Below are 19,139 nucleotides of genomic sequence, written 5' to 3'. Positions count from 1 at the left end.
ATAAATGGATTTGAATGTAATATTTTGTTTAATGTTACGCATTCCTTGCTTAATATACTTGCAATATTGCAAGTATATTATTACATCAATACTAAATGACTTTGTAAGGAGATAACATACGAAGGACATAAGCAGTTTTATTGTGTTTCATTCATATCATTTAGCTGTATTGTTTGTAAAAGAAAAGTTATCTTTGAAACATCCTCCTCTAAGAAAACCCCCAAGAAACCAAGGTTTTTGTGTTTTGTTATACACATAATTTATTTGGAAAGAAAAAATATGTTAAATCAGCATGTTCTCACATTAAAATGTTGCAAAACAGATACACGTTTTCCATTTATAGAGATGTTACATTTTTTGAACACTCTTAACATGACTATATGGGGGTCATCCATGGGGATGGATAAGGGGCTGACTGAGAGCTTAAGGATCAGGATTAAAGGAAGGGCAGGGACAGGGGACATAATAATGGTTTACTACAGGCTAACCAAACAGGAAGACTGAGAGGATGAGGCTGTCAGTAGAAACATCATGTTCACAAACCCTGGTCCTCATGGAGGACTTTAACCATGCTGATATCTATAGGAAGGGCAACACAGCAGGGCATAAGCAATCCAGGATGTTCCTGGAATGTGTTCATAATAACTTCCTTCTTGAACTGATAAAGGAACCAAGGAGGAGAGGTGCTATGCTGGACCTTGTTCTAACAAAAAAGGAGGGACTGATGGGGAATGTAAAGTTTAAGGGCAGCAGTGGCTGCAGTGTACTGAAATTTACATGCTGGTCTGAGGGCTGGAGCACCTCTGAAGACAGAGGTGAAAAAGCTGGAATTGTTTAGCCTGGGAAATAGAAGGCTCTGGGGAGACCTTGTATCAGCCTTCCAGTACCTAAACGGGGCCTACAAGAAAACTGCAGAGGGACTTCTTACAAGGATGTGTAGAGACAGGACAAGGGGGGATGGCTTTAAACTGACAGATGGTAGATACAGATTAGATATAAGGAAAAAAGTTTTGACTGTGAGGGTGCTGAGACGCTGGAACAGGCTGCCTGGAGAAGCTGTGGCTGCCCCGTACCTGGAAGTGTTCAAGGTCATGTTGGATGGATTTTTGAGCAACCTGGTCTAGTGGAAGGTGGCCTGTGGAAGGGGCACTGGAATCAGATGATCTTTAAGGTCCCTTCCAAACCAAAACACTTTATGATTCTGTGATTCTCTGTTTAAAAGTTCTATACTAAAAAGTTCAATTTTGCCTTAATTTGTTACTTCATTATCTTTGGTATCATCTGCCTAATTTTTTAATATATAGAAAGGTTATTGAGGACTAAGCTAAAACATAACACATATTAAATTGTGACTTGTCACTGCAACAAATTGTGGAATTATATAATCAGTCAATTGCTGGGGTGAGTAGCTTGAGAGAGGACGCCTGCAACACCAGAGCAGAGCGGGGAGAGGTCAGCATCCAGGAGCCTTACCTCAGAGTGACAAGAGCCACCGAGAAGGGAGCCTCAAGTCCTCGACAGGACTTGCCCAGGAGCCGGCAGCTCAGCCCACGCGAGGAGCTGACTCACAGGGGGCAGAGCCAGGAGGAGCGGCACCAGGTGTGAGTGGTTAAAAACCTGCCCAGGGAGTGCGAGCAACGAGAGTGGGTGGAGGCAGTTTGCACGGCAGATCGAGCAGGGTGACCGTCTGATCAAGAAGACTCGACTGGAGCGCAGGGGGAGGAAGGACTGCTTGCTTGTGCGGAGAGATGTAGATGGACCGATCGACCAGAGAGATCATGGTCACCACTCGATCAAAACCTGTAGTGAGGAATAATGTGGGTACCCAGACTGAGCCTTCCTGCAGACATGCGGCCATGCAGGTCTCTGGCTGCAGTAAATGCCTGAGCCCGGAGTACTGGAGAGAGCCAGTGACAAAGCTTGTGTGCGGTGTGAGAGAATAAATGATCTGCTCAGGCAGGTGGCTGAACTGAGGGAGGAGATAGAAAGGTTGAGAGCCATCAGAGAGTGTGAAAGTGAAATAGATTGGTGGAGACCCACCCTAAGGCAAGGGCAGAGGGAAGTGGTTGAACAAGTGATGGATCCCCTTCCCTCCTATCATCAGACAGAAGGAGTAAACTTAAGGGACAAGGAAGTATGGAGGGAGGTCCCTTCTCGGAGAGGTAAGCGAAAACCCTCACAATCCCTTCCTTCCTCCCAGTTGCCCTTGAATAACAGGAATGAGGTCTTGGAACTACAGGGCCAGTAAATGGAGATGGAGGGATAGATCTATCTAGTGAGTCACCTAGGGCTTGTCACTCACCCCCATGCCTTAAAACTTCCTCAACAAAGAAGAAAAGAAGAGTAATTGTGGTTGGTGACTCCTTCTGAGGGGAACAGAAGGGCCCATTTGTTGACCAGATCCATCCCACAGGGAAGTCTGCTGCCTACATGGGGCTCAGATTAGAGATGTTAAAAGGAAAATCTCTGATCTGGTGCAGCCCTCTGACTACTGTCCGCTGCTGGTTTTTCAGGTTGGCAGTGATGAAATTATTACAAGGAGAGCAAGGGCAATGAAGAGAGACTTCAGGGCCCTGGGACGGCTGGTTAGAGGGTCTGGAGTGCAAGTGGTGTTTGCCTCCATACCTGTTACAAGCAAGGGTGAAGAGATAAATAGGAAGAGTCTGCAGATTAATGTATGGCTACGGGACTGGTGCCAAAGGCAGGGGTTTGGGTTTTTCAAACATAGGCTGCTATATGAGACACCTGGTTTGCTGGTGGCAGGTGGGATACATCAGTCCCAGAGGGGGAAAACGTTTTTGGAGCAGGAGTTAGCAGGGCTCATTGACAGGGCTTTAAACTAGATATGAACGGGGAAGGGGAGATAACTGGGCCTGTTAGGGACAAGCCCAAGAGAAATGTGCTAGGGTTTGAAGGATGGCGGACTAGGGAGGACTCTCAATCTATTGTTTCATTTGAGGGAAAGGATAGTTGTTTAGACCCTGTCCTGCAGGGGAAAAAGAGTACCAGGGCAAGAGTTAGCAGAGCTGACTCACAAAGCTTTAAGTTAGATTCAAAGTGCGATGGGGTTGTAGCTGGGTTTGAACTAGTGGGGTGATGTTCTAGTATGAATGAAGACCAGAAGGCCTCCCGCCTCCCAAGGGTGCCACTAGCGTGTTCTGCTCACTCCCTGAAGTGCCTGTACACGAATGCAGGCAGCATGGGGAATAAACAGGAGGAGTTAGAAGTCTGTGTGTTGTGTAAAGGTTGTAATCTGGTGGCAATTACAGAGACATGGTGGGACAGCTCACATGACTGGAATGTGGTCATGGATGGCTATGTCCTTTTTAGGAAAGATAGGTCAGCAAAGCAAGGTGGTGGAGTTGCTCTTTATGTGAGAGAGAGACTACAATGTATTGAGTTCTGTCCAGGGGCAGATGAGGAGCAAGTGGAAAGTCTGTGGGTATGAATTAAGGGACAGGCTGGTACAGGTGATACAGTTGTGGGGGTCTTTTATAGACCTCCTGATCAGGACAAAGGAGTAGATGAGGCTTTCTACAGGCAACTGAAAGCAGCCTCACGTCTACATGCCTTGGTCCTCATGGGGGATTTTAACTACCCTGATATTTGCTGGAAGACTTACACAGCCAATCATTCACAGTCTAGGAGGTTCCTCCAGTGCACTGATGATAACTTCTTAATACAAATGGTGGACAAACCAACTAGGAGAGGAGCGCTGCTGGATCTAGTACTCACCAATGAGTGTCTGGTTGAAGCAGTGATGGTCAATGGCAGCCTTGGCTGCAGTGACTATGAGATGGTGGAGTTTAGGATCTGTGTGGGAGGAATAGAATACCTAGCAAGGCCACAATTCTGGATTTCCGAAGGGTCAACTTTGGCCTCTTCAATCAATTGCTAAGGGAAGTCTCATGGCAAAGGGTACTAGGTGGTAAAGGGGCTCAAGATAGTTGGTCAGCCTTCAAGGACCTCTTCTTCAAAGCTCAGGATCAGAGTATCCCAATGGGTAGGAAGTCAAGTAGGGGAGCCAGGAGACCAGCATGGTTAAACAAGGAACTGCTGGGCAAACTCATATGGAAAAAGAGAATCTATGGATTATGGAAGGAGGGGCTGGGCACTTGGGAGGAATATAGAACAGCTGTTAGAGGATGTAGGGAAGCGATTAGGACAGCTAAGGCCTCCTTGGAACTTAATCTGGCAAGTTGGGCCAAGGACAATAGAAAGGGCTTCTTCAAATACATAGCAGATAAAACTAACACAAGAGGCTATATAGGCCCACTGCTGAACGAGGTGGGTGCCCTGGAGACAGAGGATATAAAGAAGGCAGAGGTGTTGAATGCCTTCTTTGCCTCTGTCTTTACTCCTGCAGACTCTCCCCAGGGGACTCAGATTCCTATAGCCCCAGAAGAAGTCAGGATAAAGGAGGAGTTTGCTTTGGTAGATGAGGGTTTGGGTTAGGGATCAGTTAAGCAATCTGGGCATCTATAAATCGATGGGTCCGGATGGAATACACCCGCAGGTGCTGAGGGAGCTGGCGGAGGTCATTGCTGAGCCACTCTCCATCATCTTTGGTAAGTCGTGGGAAACAGGAGAGGTGCCTGAGGATTGGAGGATGGCAAATGTCACACCTGTCTATAAGAAGGGCAAGAAGGAGGACCTGGGTTATTATAGACAGGTCAGCCTTACCTCCGTCCCTGGAAAGGTGATGGAACAACTTATTCTTGACACCATCTCTAGGCATATCAAGGATGAGGGGGTCATTAAGAGTAGCCAACATGGTTTTACCAAGGGGAAGTCATGTTTGACCAACCTTATAACCTTCTATGAGGAAGTAACTAGGTGGCTGGATGATGGTAGAGAGGTAGATGTGGTTTTTCTTGATTTCAGAGACATTAGATACTGTCTCCCACAGCATCCTCATAGATAAGCTAAGGAAGTGGTGTGGGCTTGATGATCAGGTAGTGAGGTGGGTCAAGAAATGGTTGAAAGGAAGAAGGCAGAGAGTTGTGGTTAATGGGGCAGAATCTAGCTGGAGGTCTGTGACTAGTGGAGTCCCTCAGGGGTCGGTGCTGGGACCAGTGCTGTTTAATATTTTCATCAGCGACCTGGATGAGGGAACTGAATGTACCCTCAGCAAGTTTGCTGACGACACTAAACTGGGAGGAGTGGCTGACATACCAGAGGGCTATGTTGCCATTCAGCGAGACCTGGACAAGCTGGAGAGTTGGGCGGGGAGAAACTTGATGAAATTCAACAAGGGCAAGTGTAGAGTCTTGCATCCGGGGAAGAACAACCCCATGTACCAGTACAGGTTGGGGACTGACCTGCTGGACAGTAGCGAAGGGGAAAGGGGTCCTGATGGATAGGAGGACGACCATGAGCCAACAATGTGCCCTTGTGGCCAAGAAGGCCAATGGCATCCTGGGGTGCATTAGAAAGGGTGTGGTTAGTAGGTCAAGAGAGGTTCTCCTCCCCCTCTACTCTGCCTTGGTGAGGCCACATCTGGAATATTGTGTCCAGTTCTGGGCCCCTCAGTTCAAGAAGGACAGGGAATTGCTTGAAAGAGTCCAGAGCAGAGCCACAAAGATGATTTAAGGGAGTGGAACATCTCCCTTATGAGGAAAGGCTGAGGAAGCTGGGTCTCTTTAGCTTGGAGAAGAGGAGACCGAGGGGTGACCTCATCAATGTTTACAAATATGTAAAGGGTGAGTGTCAGGATGATGGAGCTAGGTTTTTTTCAGTGATGTCCAGTGACAGGACAAGGGGCAATGGGTGTAAACTGGAGCACAGGAGGTTCCATGTGAACATCAGGAAAAATTTCTTTACTGTGAGAGTGACAGAGAACTGGAACAGGTTGTCCAGGGGGGTTGTGGAGTCTCCTACATTGGAGATATTCAAGGCCTGCCTGGACAAGTTCCTGTGGGATATACTCTAGGTTACCCTGCTCTTGCAGGGGTGGTGGACTAGATGATCTTTTGAGGTCCCTTCCAACCCTTGGGATTCTGTGATTATATGGAATTATTTGGTGTATGAATTTTTAAATTAAGTAGTTTCCTCACATATTAAATAACATCAATAAAGAACTGTTGAAGTAAGCATTCATTTTGTAAACATTTATTAAACTATTATGGTTTTAGATTAACTAATAATACTTTCCTTAATATTTACCTATATTGTTGAATAATATTTCGGGGTTTGTTCACTTTAATGTATTCATAGTATAAAACATTAATCAGAATCTGGGCAAAGTGCATTTTGTAGCTAAGTTTTTATTTTGTAGATTTTTTTCCTTTCTATATAAGTTTTGAAATCTTTAATTTTCATACTAGTTGTATTGGTTTACCTCCTATTAATGAATTCAAAATAGCAAGATTTATATTCATATTATTTGCTGCTTATTTGTGATATCCATACATTTAAAATTTCCAAATTTTCATATTTTCTTGCATTTGCAGTGGCAAATAGTTTTCTGGGTTTTTGTTGTTTTTTGTTTGGTTTTTTATTTCCCTCTGGTCTCTGCAGCATTGCAAGGATTGTACAGGTCTGAAAGCAAAAGTGAATATATTTGGAATTGACACAGAAAACCAAGAATTGGAAAACAGAGTATGTAAACAGCAAGGTTTCAAATTCTGCCACATCTCCTGATTTGGACTTTGTTGGACAATATTGGTTTTGTACAGCTACACATGAACTAAATTTAGAAATATATGTATATATTTGATTTTTGTGTGTATGTGCACTTGGAAATCCACTAAATGATACACTGTGACATTACATTAGCGTGCTGACTCTGGAGCTATACTGTTTGGTTTTAAACTTCATAGATGATTATGGTTAAAATAGATCTTTTTATAGGTAGCTTCATCTGAAAATTAGAAGACAGTTTCTGAATAGTCCAAGTGATTCTATTAAGGCAAAGCCAGTTGTGTAGCTTGAATCTAGTGGATATTACCATTTTCCAAAAATACATTTAAACATTAAAACATCAAATTGATGTTAAATAGCTGTTATTAAGAAAGCAATCTTGCACCTGATATGTCAATTCTATAAATTTAAATAATCTGTTATAATTAATTAACACTCTACAATAAGCAAGGAATAAAAGATATGAATTATTAAACAAACGAAAATCCTCTTCACAGTTTTGGTTTGTCTTTTTTTTTAGCTGTATTGATGTTCTTGAATTGGGTACCAAACAAGTTAATCAATAAGACTTTATTATACTTATCAGTTGATCACAGATTCAAGTACATTTAAAAATATAGCTAAAACCTCAAATTACTACCTACTTGAACTCAGTTGTACACACTATAGAATTGAAAGAGCAGTCTTACTGTTGAAAAGGAAAAAAAATCACTTTACTAAGGGAAAAGATCAGTGCAACAGTTGGCACCTCATTAATTAAGATTCGGTAGAATCCAGATTTTGGCGTCTTATATGCTATATAATATCTGGTAGGTCTCAGGTTTTTTTTCCTTTAGTATTTTCTATGAAAAGTCTTTTTCTTTTTTGGGGGGGAGGGTGTGAGGGGCTTTGAGGGATAAGATAGAAGATTTGATTTTTTTCCTTTGGGATTTCATATTTTGAACAGCTTAAATATTGCCTCTTGTCTTTTTGCTGTGCACCTCAGAGAAAAGTCTCTCTTCCCCATAAGTTGTGTACTCTTATTTAAGGAAGAAAAAGATCTTTTAGACCTCTCCCTATTAACATTCTCTTTTCTAGGCTAAACAAATGCAGCACCCTATGTTTCTCCCTGTACATCATGACCTCCAGCCCAACGCAACCAAATGAAGACTTTCAAGAAGTATACATGTGCGCACACACACAAGACAGACTTTGTCGTCCTGTATTTTCTTAACATTGGTTCACGTTGGGAAAGATACACAGATAGTAGTGAAGTTGTTGAAGGAAGGTGAGAGAGAGATGCAGAGAAAAGGGGTCTTTGTCTTGCTTATTTTGTAAAGCTCAGTTCTAAAAGAGGGCAAAGAAATCAAAGGGAAGAGAAACAAAAAAATCCATCTGATTTTGGATTTTCTGTTAAAAAAATGTAATTTAGGTTGGATTTAAAATAATATTGAATTCTGCTGACCTGGGATTTTTAGGAATATTTTGACTTCGTATAGCTTGCATATATATATATATAAAAATATAGATGATATTGATATAGGTATAGGTGATACAGTTTATATAGATTATGTAGATATATAGATATAGATGATATAGATAGATATATATATAGATACACAAAGATGTTTCTGCTGCACATCTTTTCTCAGGAAACGGGCTTCCCATGTTGGCTGGCTTCCCTTTACAGTTAAGACTATCTCAGTGTACAAGAAGAATGAGGGAAGAAATCAAATTGCTCAAGAAACAGTCATAATTAATGTATATTCATCAGAAAGGTAGGCCACATAAGACAGCTGCTGTTGCTGTGGAATGGTCCACCTCACTCTCAAATCCCAACTGAGCTTGGCCATACAGAACTGACAAAGAGAAAAGTGACAATAGCATAGCAGAGCTGGTTAGTGAAATAGACCAACACTTGTATTTCAGATGGTGTATGAGCCTTTAATTTTTTGCTTTTTTTCTTGTTGCTGTTAGTTTTTGTAGTGGTAAAACTTCAGTTTTCCCCAGCTATTGTAGTGAAACAGCACAGAAACCTATAGATGTATGTAGAACAATATCCTTATAATTACTTTATTTACAGCTGTAGCACAAGAAGCAGACCTGTAAGTAACCTATTTTAAGTACAATAATTGTCTGTTAAGATACTGGTTGCTCATGGGGTCAGAGAGTAGGATCTGATCTTGAAATGCTCAATCGTTTTGTTGGTTGAGTTTACTTAGATAAAACTTTAACTGGCACTTCTGAATCCATTATTCAACTTCATTATCTATGTTGTGTCAGGGGACAGAACTGTTCATGTAAGCAGTTCTGAGTAGGCTTGTTATTATTTTAAATGATATATATTTTAATAATGTAACAAAATATCACACTAAGTTGCTGCTGCAGAGAAAATACAGGGTCATGAACTCAGGTCATGTGTTCCCATGGGCTAAGGAAATGCTAGGGCACTGGGAATATTGTGCTATGTAGTTTCATTTTACTTACAATATTGATATTGACCATGATTTTCAGAAGTAGAAGCCAAAGTTGAACTCCATAAACTCTGCTCCAACCTCTAAGTAAGTACAATGTTGTCTTGAGCCATACATTTGAAGAAAAAACTGTCCCGTACAACTTGGTGGGACATTATTATCCAAACCTAACAACAGCAATGTTAGCAACCATTTTATTTGTCTTTAAAGCATATAAAAAGGTGACAGCCACAACACCGTGCAATGTCTATATATGTTGTATAGAAAAAGACCAGACTCCTAGGACACAGAGCAAGTAAAAAATTCCAGATTCTCACCAAATTCCAAGAGTTTCATTAATGGTTTTTGCCAGTCTCAATCTAATGGTTAACTTCAAACCAGTATCCCACAGGGTTCTGACTGCTTCTCCTGCAGTTCCAGATATTTCAGAACCCTGTTTCCCTTCTCAGCCTTTGGGAGCACTATGCATTTCACAGCAGAACTGTGCTGAAATGGGTGAGAAAGTAGGGTAGCCAGCCAGGAAAGGCTGAGATTTAGCAGCACTGAATATGTAGCCCTGGGCCTTATTTACTTAACTCCATTTACCCTTTGCTGAATACTCAATTATTAATTTCATTGTGGAATTTCCTTTTATGATTTTGGTCCCTCAATGTCAGGGTGAATAGTTACAACGAAAGCTGTTAACAGCCTCAGCGTCTTCACGGTCATGATGCACCATGACTAGAACAGATAACCTGAGAAATTCTAACACTAGTAAGTTGCAAAGAGATGTTCAGAAGCATGTTGCCTGTATAAAGTGTATTTTCACCAAAAAAGCATATTTTTGTGGTAGACTACCAAGTCTGGGAAATTTCTGCTTCAAGTATTTCTAGAGTAAAAATTATCTGGAAAAAAATCAGCTTCTTGCAGATTCACAGCACAGAAAAATTTCACTCCATCGGTTACAAGATGGCAATATCCCAAGTAACCAAACCCAAGATTTAAGAAGTAGAAATGTCTGGCAACCTGAATAAAATGTTACTTATTGATGACAAGTGCAAATTTCCTTTTATTCCCTCCCCTCATCCCAAGGTGGAATAGCTTTAAACTGAAAGAGGCTAAATTTAGATTAGACATTGGGAAGAAGTTCTTTACTGTGAGGGTGCTGAGACAATGGAACAAATTGCCCAAAGAAGTTGTGGCTGCCCCATCTCTGGCAGTGTTCAAGGCCAGATGGGGCTTTGAGCAACATGGCCTAGTGGAAGGCATGTCTGTCTATGTCAGGGGGGTTGGAACTAGGTTATCTTTAAGGTCCTTTCCTAACTCAAAGCATTCTATGATTCTATGAAGGAAGAAATTAATCTTAACCATCTTGAGCTGACTAAAGATTCTGGATGAGGTTTCTACTCTAATCAACTGAGAGAGACAGGGATGTCAGAAATTGAGTCATTCCACCAGTTTATGACATCTGTCTCAGAATGGAATAAATCACCTGCTATTTATAACTTTCTCTTCATGCTTAAAAATGAAACCTAGAGAAATGGTTAAGACTATATGCACTGCTTTTACAGGAATAAAAATAGGTGTCATTAACTATAAACTGCATGTTTACATTGAATCAAACTGATTTATTTTGGTTTTTTGTGTTTGCTTTTTTTTATTAAAATTAAAAAAATTTCAGTAATCCCTGAGAAAGCAACATTGGCTCATAACATTTATCTAGCTATTGATTCATCCAAGCTATCGATTTCTGGTTTGGATGATATAAATAGAAGATGTAAATTGACCATAAAAAATAAATTCTGATCTTGTTCTTTAATTCATCCTTATTGAAGTCTTTCAAAGTGATGTCTATATAAAAGGGTTGTTCCCCCCCTCTTTTAAATCTTCCTTCTTCATAAATAAATGGGCATAAAAATAAGCTTAATATTGCTTTCTACAAAAACATTATAAAATGAGATCTAATAGAAATAACACATTGAGTACAAAGGAATTTTAGTATATTTTTCAGTATTGTTTTTCATTAAGTCTTGGTTGGAAAAAAAAAAATGAAGCAGACCAAGGAAGAGCACTTTTGAAAAACTAGGTCACAAAAAAAAGATAAATGACAAAAAGTAGTGTAAGTTTCTTGGGAAGGGTTCAAGAAGGATGCAATTTCAATTTGTGTAAACCTTTTCTTATTTATCTTCTTCAATAATGATCTGGAAGAGACAGGAAATAAGACACTAAAGAAATGCATTGACACAACTAAATACTGAGGACTGCCAAAAGCCAGGCAGGGAAGGTATGAAAAGTTTAAAACATAGTTAGAGAACATAAAACCAAAATGTTATCCATACAGTATTATCTAGGCATATGGTAACAGAGCAAAGTGCTCTTAAGAAGAAATGAAGCAACTGATTGTCCAAAGAAATAGGTCAAGGACTAATCCTCAATATAGTCAACTATATAACACTGTGAGACTGCAAAATTACTTTTTTTTTTTTTTTTGTGGAACAGTCACATAGAACTACATTTGAGTTTAGTCTATCTATGGAAATATGCGGTCCATTCTTGGCTTTGTTGAGTTCTTGGCTATGGGAATATTTTGTGGTAGTAAGTTTCACAGGCTATCTGTGATTTCAATGGAGAACTTGTTTCAAATTAGCTGCTTAATAATTTCATGAGATGTGTAACTTTTATTTTGAGAAAAATAAATTGATCTTTCTTCAAATCATCCTTCAAATGATCTCTTTTTGTCTGAGAAGATATTCAGTAATTCGTGGCCCTCTTATTTTTTGGAAAAGAATTTGATGGTACAAAATAGTTCCGGTTTTAGTGAAACTTTCTGTTTACAGAGGAAATGAACAGTGTTTCTTTTCCCAGAATATGGAAGAACTCAAGGGAAAAAGGAGGTGAAGCAAGGCATATGAGACAAATTCATTAAATAAGCTGATAGTGTCACCAAAGAAAAATAATCAACTATTCCATTAGTACATCCAAGCAAGTCACTGAAGAACCCATGCCCCATACCAATATCTATAGTGTCAGACATTTTGGCAGGAAAGTGTAAAAAGCATTCAATCTCTTTTTGTCTCAAACTCCTGCTATGATTGCCACTGAAAATATAGGATTCTGAATTGCATATTAAAAGTGGAATACTGGTAATATATGGAAGCAAGCTACGAGAACATACAATGAATGATCAAAGGAGCCTACAAGTTGATCTGTTATAAAAAAATGAGAGGAAGATGTTTAAGGGATGTTTAAGCAAGAGCAAAAGATAAAGTTGCTCATGCCAGCACTATGACATGACAAAACCCCGTGATTCTTTTAACACTAAGAAGAAATCTTCATGCTGCATGTTATTTTCTGTCCTGGCACAGCTTCAAGGTACCAAAAAGCCAACCGAAATATCACACTGTAACTTACTTCATTGTTTAAAGATTGAAATTTTGCAGGTAGACAACACATGGGATTATGTCTGGGAAGAGGAACCTGGAAGAGAAGCTTTAAATGTAAGACACTGGCTTTTCTTCCTCCCCCTTCCTGCAGCTTACCTCATCCTGGTAGCCACAAACCTTTATTTTCTCCCTCCTTTATAATCACACTACAAATTTTATTTCACCCTTGCCTTCAGAACAGATCCTACTTGCCCTCCTGCAACTGGCAGGTTTCTGGAAAATAAAGAAATATAAGAAAGTAACAAATGATGGGCCAAGTTCTGGGACAAATGTCTTGGACATCTTATGTTATACTAGTACAGAGGCTGAGATAATAACATAACAAATACGGATGCAAGTTGGACTTGAGTTTTCACTATTAATTGCTATTGGCCCCTCATGGTTCATTTGCTCTCCACAGTTCCTTCCAGTAAGCAAACACATAGCCTGACCTTTCCCCTTAGGCCTTGCTGATGGACTGTGTACTCTGCAGTAGTCCCTTTTTCTAACAGAAAATATTCACTTTACATAATCTTTTTCAATGTCTATGGCAGTGTGAAGGGCAAACTAAGCCACTTCCATGACCAAAGATCAAAGATGCTGAAAAACGCGTATAGGACCTCAGGCTTTTCTTGGTGAAAAATTTTTAACCATCAAATAATTTTGCATTGAGTAATTGGTATTAATAGCAGGCTTTTCTAAGAAAATTCTTGTATAAAGGATACTTTAAAAGAAGGACATTACAAAAAATGATGAGATATTTTCTGCTTATAAAGTCACAAGCTAAACAATCCAAGCAAAGGAACTGTGATTATTTAGACAAAATGAATGCCTTACATACTACCAAGCCACAAATGTACTACAATACATGACTTGGCTTATGATCTACTCATGTTTAGATGGATCAGACAGTCTTTTTCCTATCAATCTATATGTACACCTGCAACAAGATCTATTGTGTGAACCTATACAGCATTGTACTATTGCTGGTATTATATATCATTTGTTCTGCATCTTACATTTTACCTCACAATCACTATTATCAATTTCTGATGTTAGAACTACACTGATCTACACTGAAATGTTCATTATGTTAGATGCAGAGCTTGTATTTATGATTATAGCTCTAAGGTGGACTTATTCCTCTTTTCTTTCATTTTTATTTACTTGCTATATAGTAAGTTATTTATGTTCTGATTTAATTAGAAGCTCTGATCATTGTGTTTTTTTTTTCCCTATCACATAGTGAAACTGAATAGTTTTCATATATGGTTTAGTCTGTCTGTGAAGACTATAAATACATTTACTGGCAAGATACTGTAGTAGACATGGGGGGGGGGGGGGAGTGTCAGCTTTTAATTGTAACTGTCTTGCAGAGTGGTGTTGTTTTAATATCCTGTATAGATTTTTATGTAATACACTTACTTGCAGGCAGCCTGAAGCAAGAATCAATTCTGTGAAGGATTCTTCTTTTGTTAAAAGCCAATCTTGTTTTAATGATGCATGAAGAAATATTTGAGCATTGACATTTTTCTGTCAGGTTTCTTTTGAAAAATCAATTAAGATAATACTGCTTTGACCTAGTTATCTAGTTAATGCTTATTAGGAATGTAATATGATTTACTGTCAGCATAATAATTTTTGTATCTTATCCCATTAGCTTGTGCATATTTCAAAGTGTATTACACAATGGTCACTTCTTAAAATGTAATGTAGCAGAATACATTAATTAGATTGACTGGGATCATTAGACAGAAACTCTCCCATTGGCTCTTTGTATCAAATTTGTATATCATCCCTATCATGTTAATTCGTTGTTTACTTGTCTGAAAAGTGATTCTAAATAACTGTGCTATATAAAAAGTTTTTTAATTGGAAAAAAAGCCTTTGTCTCGTGTCCACAATATTTTTAATTTTAGCTCTTCCTGGGCTAAACACACTAATTACACATGATCACCAGATAAATAAATGCTAACAAGTGAGATTTTTCGAAACCTGATTAGTCATAAAAGAATGCTGTTATACATGAGACAACTGACACAGGAGCACTGAAACCCTGGGAAACACTTGATTTGATAGGTGTTAAAAATTGAAATGATTGGTCTATTTATTTTTTGCATTTCAGCTGCTTAATGTTAATGGAAAGGTCAATAAAGGAGTTGCCTTACTGTGGCATTAGAGAGGAACTATTGATTCCCATTCATTTAGTGGTCAGTGTTAACGAAGAACCAAACTCTTTTAACCTTGTTAAGCAGAACAGAAATTAAATCTTCCCATCACTTTTAGAGCAGTGGTCTATCTCAGAACAATACTGCAGTTAGACAGTTTAGCTAAGTTTATCTGTTTCCATCGTGCCAATGGTGTGTGTGAAGTTAAGAGACTTGGAAGAAGAAATGACAGACTGTTTTGTGGATCTTAGTGGAAAAGAATTCCTTTAGTGTGGCAAAGGCAATAGTGATCTTTTTCATATGATGAAAGGGTCTTTCTTTTAGTCCAGAGTAAGCATTAATTTGTCAGGTAACTTTAAATGCAGAACATTAATGATCTATACACCTGCATTATTGTCATTCTGTGTGTTTTGATTTTTGTTTTTTTTTTTGGTTTTTTTGCAAATATCCCCCTTTATTTTCTGTGATTGACACAGTTTTAATTTGCTTTTCCTGCTAGAAACATGCGCCGTAGTAATGAAGACAGTATCTGTTAAGACAGAAAATAACAGATATTCATTTTCTTAAAATATCATTTCTGTAGATAGTTGATACATTCAAAGAAAACCCAAAAACTCTTACAAGTATGTGTGTATTTAATGCAAGGGAACTATTTCAAACCAGTTAACCAAAAAGATAACTGAAGCGCCATATATTATCACTGGAAAGAAAATGGGAGAATAAGGTGTATATGTTTTTTCTTATTTTCTTAAAATAAAAAAACTCACCTACACATTTGGCCTCTTATTGATTTTTTAATTTTTTTATTATTTCTCTACATTCTCTTTCCACTGAGTCAGAGTAGCCGAGGCCACTGTATTGCTGTCATACATCATTTGAAATGCACCACTGTAACATTTGCAATATAACAAAAGTCACCACATTGCATAGATTGACATGATGAATATGTGCTGAAAGTTTCTTAAAGAATTTGATCTCTTTTCTACTAACATTTATAACATAGAAAAGGATATAAAGGAAGAAATGTTTTCTCCATATGCATATTTCCCTAGTTTAACTCAGGCTTGTACTCATTTAAGGTAGTTATAGATTTCAGGAAATCTTTTTTCTGCATGTCATTAGAAATTTCAAGTCTGGAAGATTTTAGACAGCTTAATATACATAATTTGTCTTAAACCCGTGAATATCTTTGTGTGAATAAGATGGCATATTGAAATCCTTATGTGACGGTAATAATGGTAAGATGGGCCCTGGCTTTCCTGGGATAAATGGAGTGCATGCATGAAATAAAGAAATAAGAAATGAGTCAGGATGTTAGATTTTAAGATTGGCATTGTTTACAATCCACAAAGCAAACAGGGAGAAAAGAACATCCTAATGCTATCAGTTATTCTTATTTGCATGTAAACTCTGATATTAGGATTCATTTTTGAGCATGTCACTTTTTAGCTCCTCATTAATTGCAATGACAGCACTGTGCATCTGTTTATAGAAAAGACGTTGTTGTGGCTGAGGTTTTAATTATATTAAATATTAATCATGGATTGAAATTGGAAACCTGAAATTATTGTTTAATGATCAATGATCAAACGCATAATCAAGATAAAGAAAATTAGGATGGCAGACAGCAACATCACAATTTGAATTCTACATTATTAGTCTTCTGCCTAACTAGGCACTTTTCTTGAGTATCTGAACTGTTTTGCCTTTTAACTGTGCTTGCAGTTGCTATAGTGATGGCATAATTTTGTAATGGTCTAAAAATGACACTGGCATAGATACTGACAGATAGGAATTAATTCACTAACAAGTAATTATGTAGTGAAATGTTGACTGCCATGCAGAAGGTGCACTGTGACACATTTACTGTTTTTCAGGGATGGCAGTAACATTAGCGTTGGTCATTAGTGGTAGACATCTCCGTACAGTGTTGGATACAGACTTATATGCAGACCTATTTAGTTACCTGTGTGACAGCCTTGTTCAGGACACCAGAAACAGCTGTCCTAGCCTGTATGAGCCAAAATAATTAGGCCTGTCATCTTCTCGCTCTGATTTCCCCTTCAACCTGCTCCACAAAATGCAAATATTTTGCTTTCATTGTCACATTCACCTTGACATGGATATTGCTTTGGCGCATAACTGGATGAGATGACTGAGAATTTGCATTGTTCATTCTAATAAATTTGCTTCCCCTCTACCGCATGGCAGGACCCATCAGATAAAGTCTCCCAGAGTGTCATCAATCAACATCGCTGACAGACGGCTTTTGCCTTCATTTGTTACATAGGAGAACATGCTTAATTATTTGTCCTGTAATTAGTTGGGAAAATGTCAGGAAATGTCAACTCTCTGTTCACTCTGGAAGGGCTCTGCTTGAAAGCCACAATGACTGAAGTGTCATTAATGCTGCCTAACAAGACGAGGATCAGCTGGGGAAAAGTGAAAGCTTCTAAAAAAGTAATCATGGCGAGTTAAGGAAAACTGCAAATCAGCACCAATAATAAGATGTGAATCCTATTAGCAAACACTTATATTTTTCATCTGTTACTCCTCATAATAAAAATACGGAGGGAAAACTCAAGGAACAAATACAGTGGGCTCATATAATTTCTGTCACATATTCATTGGCATATCCTAAGCCAATCATGCTTAATACATTACTGTAGGTAGTATCTAATATTTAATTTTCAGATTTGAGGCACATTTTTAAATTCATGCAGCAGTATAATATCCAATAGGTATATGAAGGTAAATATTTTTACGTTAATCAAGGAATGTAAGATTAATTGAATATGAAAATTTGTTTTCTGAATTTTAAGCTGATAAGGAGAGGACGTATTAGTTTTAATTTTAGGAACAGAAGTAAAATAAATAAGCACAATCTGTTTATCAAGTATTTGCAGTTGCATGTAATAGGCAGCCAAACAGATTTCTTGAAATTACATGGACAACTAGGAATGATCATCTCTCCTTTTTGTGGTGGAATATAAAGACAACCTCCTGTATTTCATATTTAAAAAAAAATAAAATAAAATAAAGGAATCAAAAAGGAAACCATATCAATGAAACTAAATAACCACGCTGCTTTCTCCTTATCTGTATTTTGGAAAAGGAGAAGCATTGAGTTTAACTTTGCAGTGAAAGGTTGCACAACTACAGGATTGAAAAGATGAGAATTAGAGAAACAATGTAGCTAGAAATTGTTTTTGCGTTTACTAGGACCATTTGATATTTTAGTAATTATTTGTAATCAGCAGTTCTGTTTTCTGTTCTCTATTTTCATATTTCTTATATGAAATCATACGGTATACATTCTTAATGCCTCATCTTCTTTCCCCCCCATCCCCTTTTTTTACATTGTTAAGAAAGTGTATAACCATGTGGGAATACTTTCTTACTTAATTACTTACATTATTTCATCCCTTGTTGCGATTAAGCAAATTATTGCTTGGTCTCTTTAGAAAGGATAATTAAGATAGCGTTCTGGTGTTTTACAATTTACTCGTTGTCACAGGTATGGCTAAGCTAATTATCAAATGGTTAAAAATTTATTCTGGGAAGAATATTACAAGTGTACCATGTGGGCAAATTGCTTCCAAGGCTAATTCAATTATAGATGCACTGTAGCTATCGTGTTGGTATGATATTTGTCTTGGAAGGTAGAGAGCATGGGAACGTAAGTGCAGGTTTATTAGTATAGCGCCTGGTTTTGTATATTAGAGTTTGGGAAAAGTCAACATGGTATCTGAGAGAAGGAAGAGAAGGAAGAAACACTCTCGGTTAATTCTTTTTTAAAAAAAGAAATCATAACAAATGAATGCGTCAGAGCAAACAGAGGCTGCAGTATGAACCATATAAAATCTAGATGCTGCTCATTCCTGATATTCTGATTCCAGTCAGAATAAAAATGCCGATAAAATTATTCTGACAAGCTGCTCTCTCAGCCCTGAGTGGACTTCCATCTTCATTCCCTAAACCAACTCACAATTCAAAATAATAAGGCACTATTACCAGTTTTCCTAGGGAAAACCCCTCAGGATTGACAGGTTATGAAGACTTAGTAACCCTTTTATCCTATAAGAAAGATGGTCTGTTCAAACAAGGGTGCTACTGTGCTTTCAAAAGTAGAGGGGGTGGCCACAATGGGAAAGGTTTTGAAAATCCTCCCTAATCAACCAAATAGAATAAAAAGCTGCTATTATTTAATGCATCAGCCCACCATTTCTGAAAGAATTGTTTACATTTAATGCAGGGCAGAGAGAAGATTTTTAAACATCTTAATGTATTCATCCTTTTGCATTCTTACTGTTAAGTCCTAGATGCATAAGGGAGGGCTAGGACAACCCCAGATATGATTATACCTGCTGTGCATATGTGCTATTAACAGATGCCTTCTTGTAGTAATTTACTTTGAGGTCAGTCTTGACGCTTTCCACTCTAAAATGAAAAGTAGATGCTACTGCTATAGCAAA

This window comes from Pezoporus wallicus, unplaced genomic scaffold (genome assembly GCF_028554395.1).
Source record: "Pezoporus wallicus isolate ANWC-B61680 ecotype Strahan unplaced genomic scaffold, APGP_CSIRO_Pwel_v1 contig_749, whole genome shotgun sequence".
NCBI classification, from domain to species: domain Eukaryota; kingdom Metazoa; phylum Chordata; class Aves; order Psittaciformes; family Psittacidae; genus Pezoporus; species Pezoporus wallicus.
Note: the sequence above shows the minus strand (reverse complement) of the source record.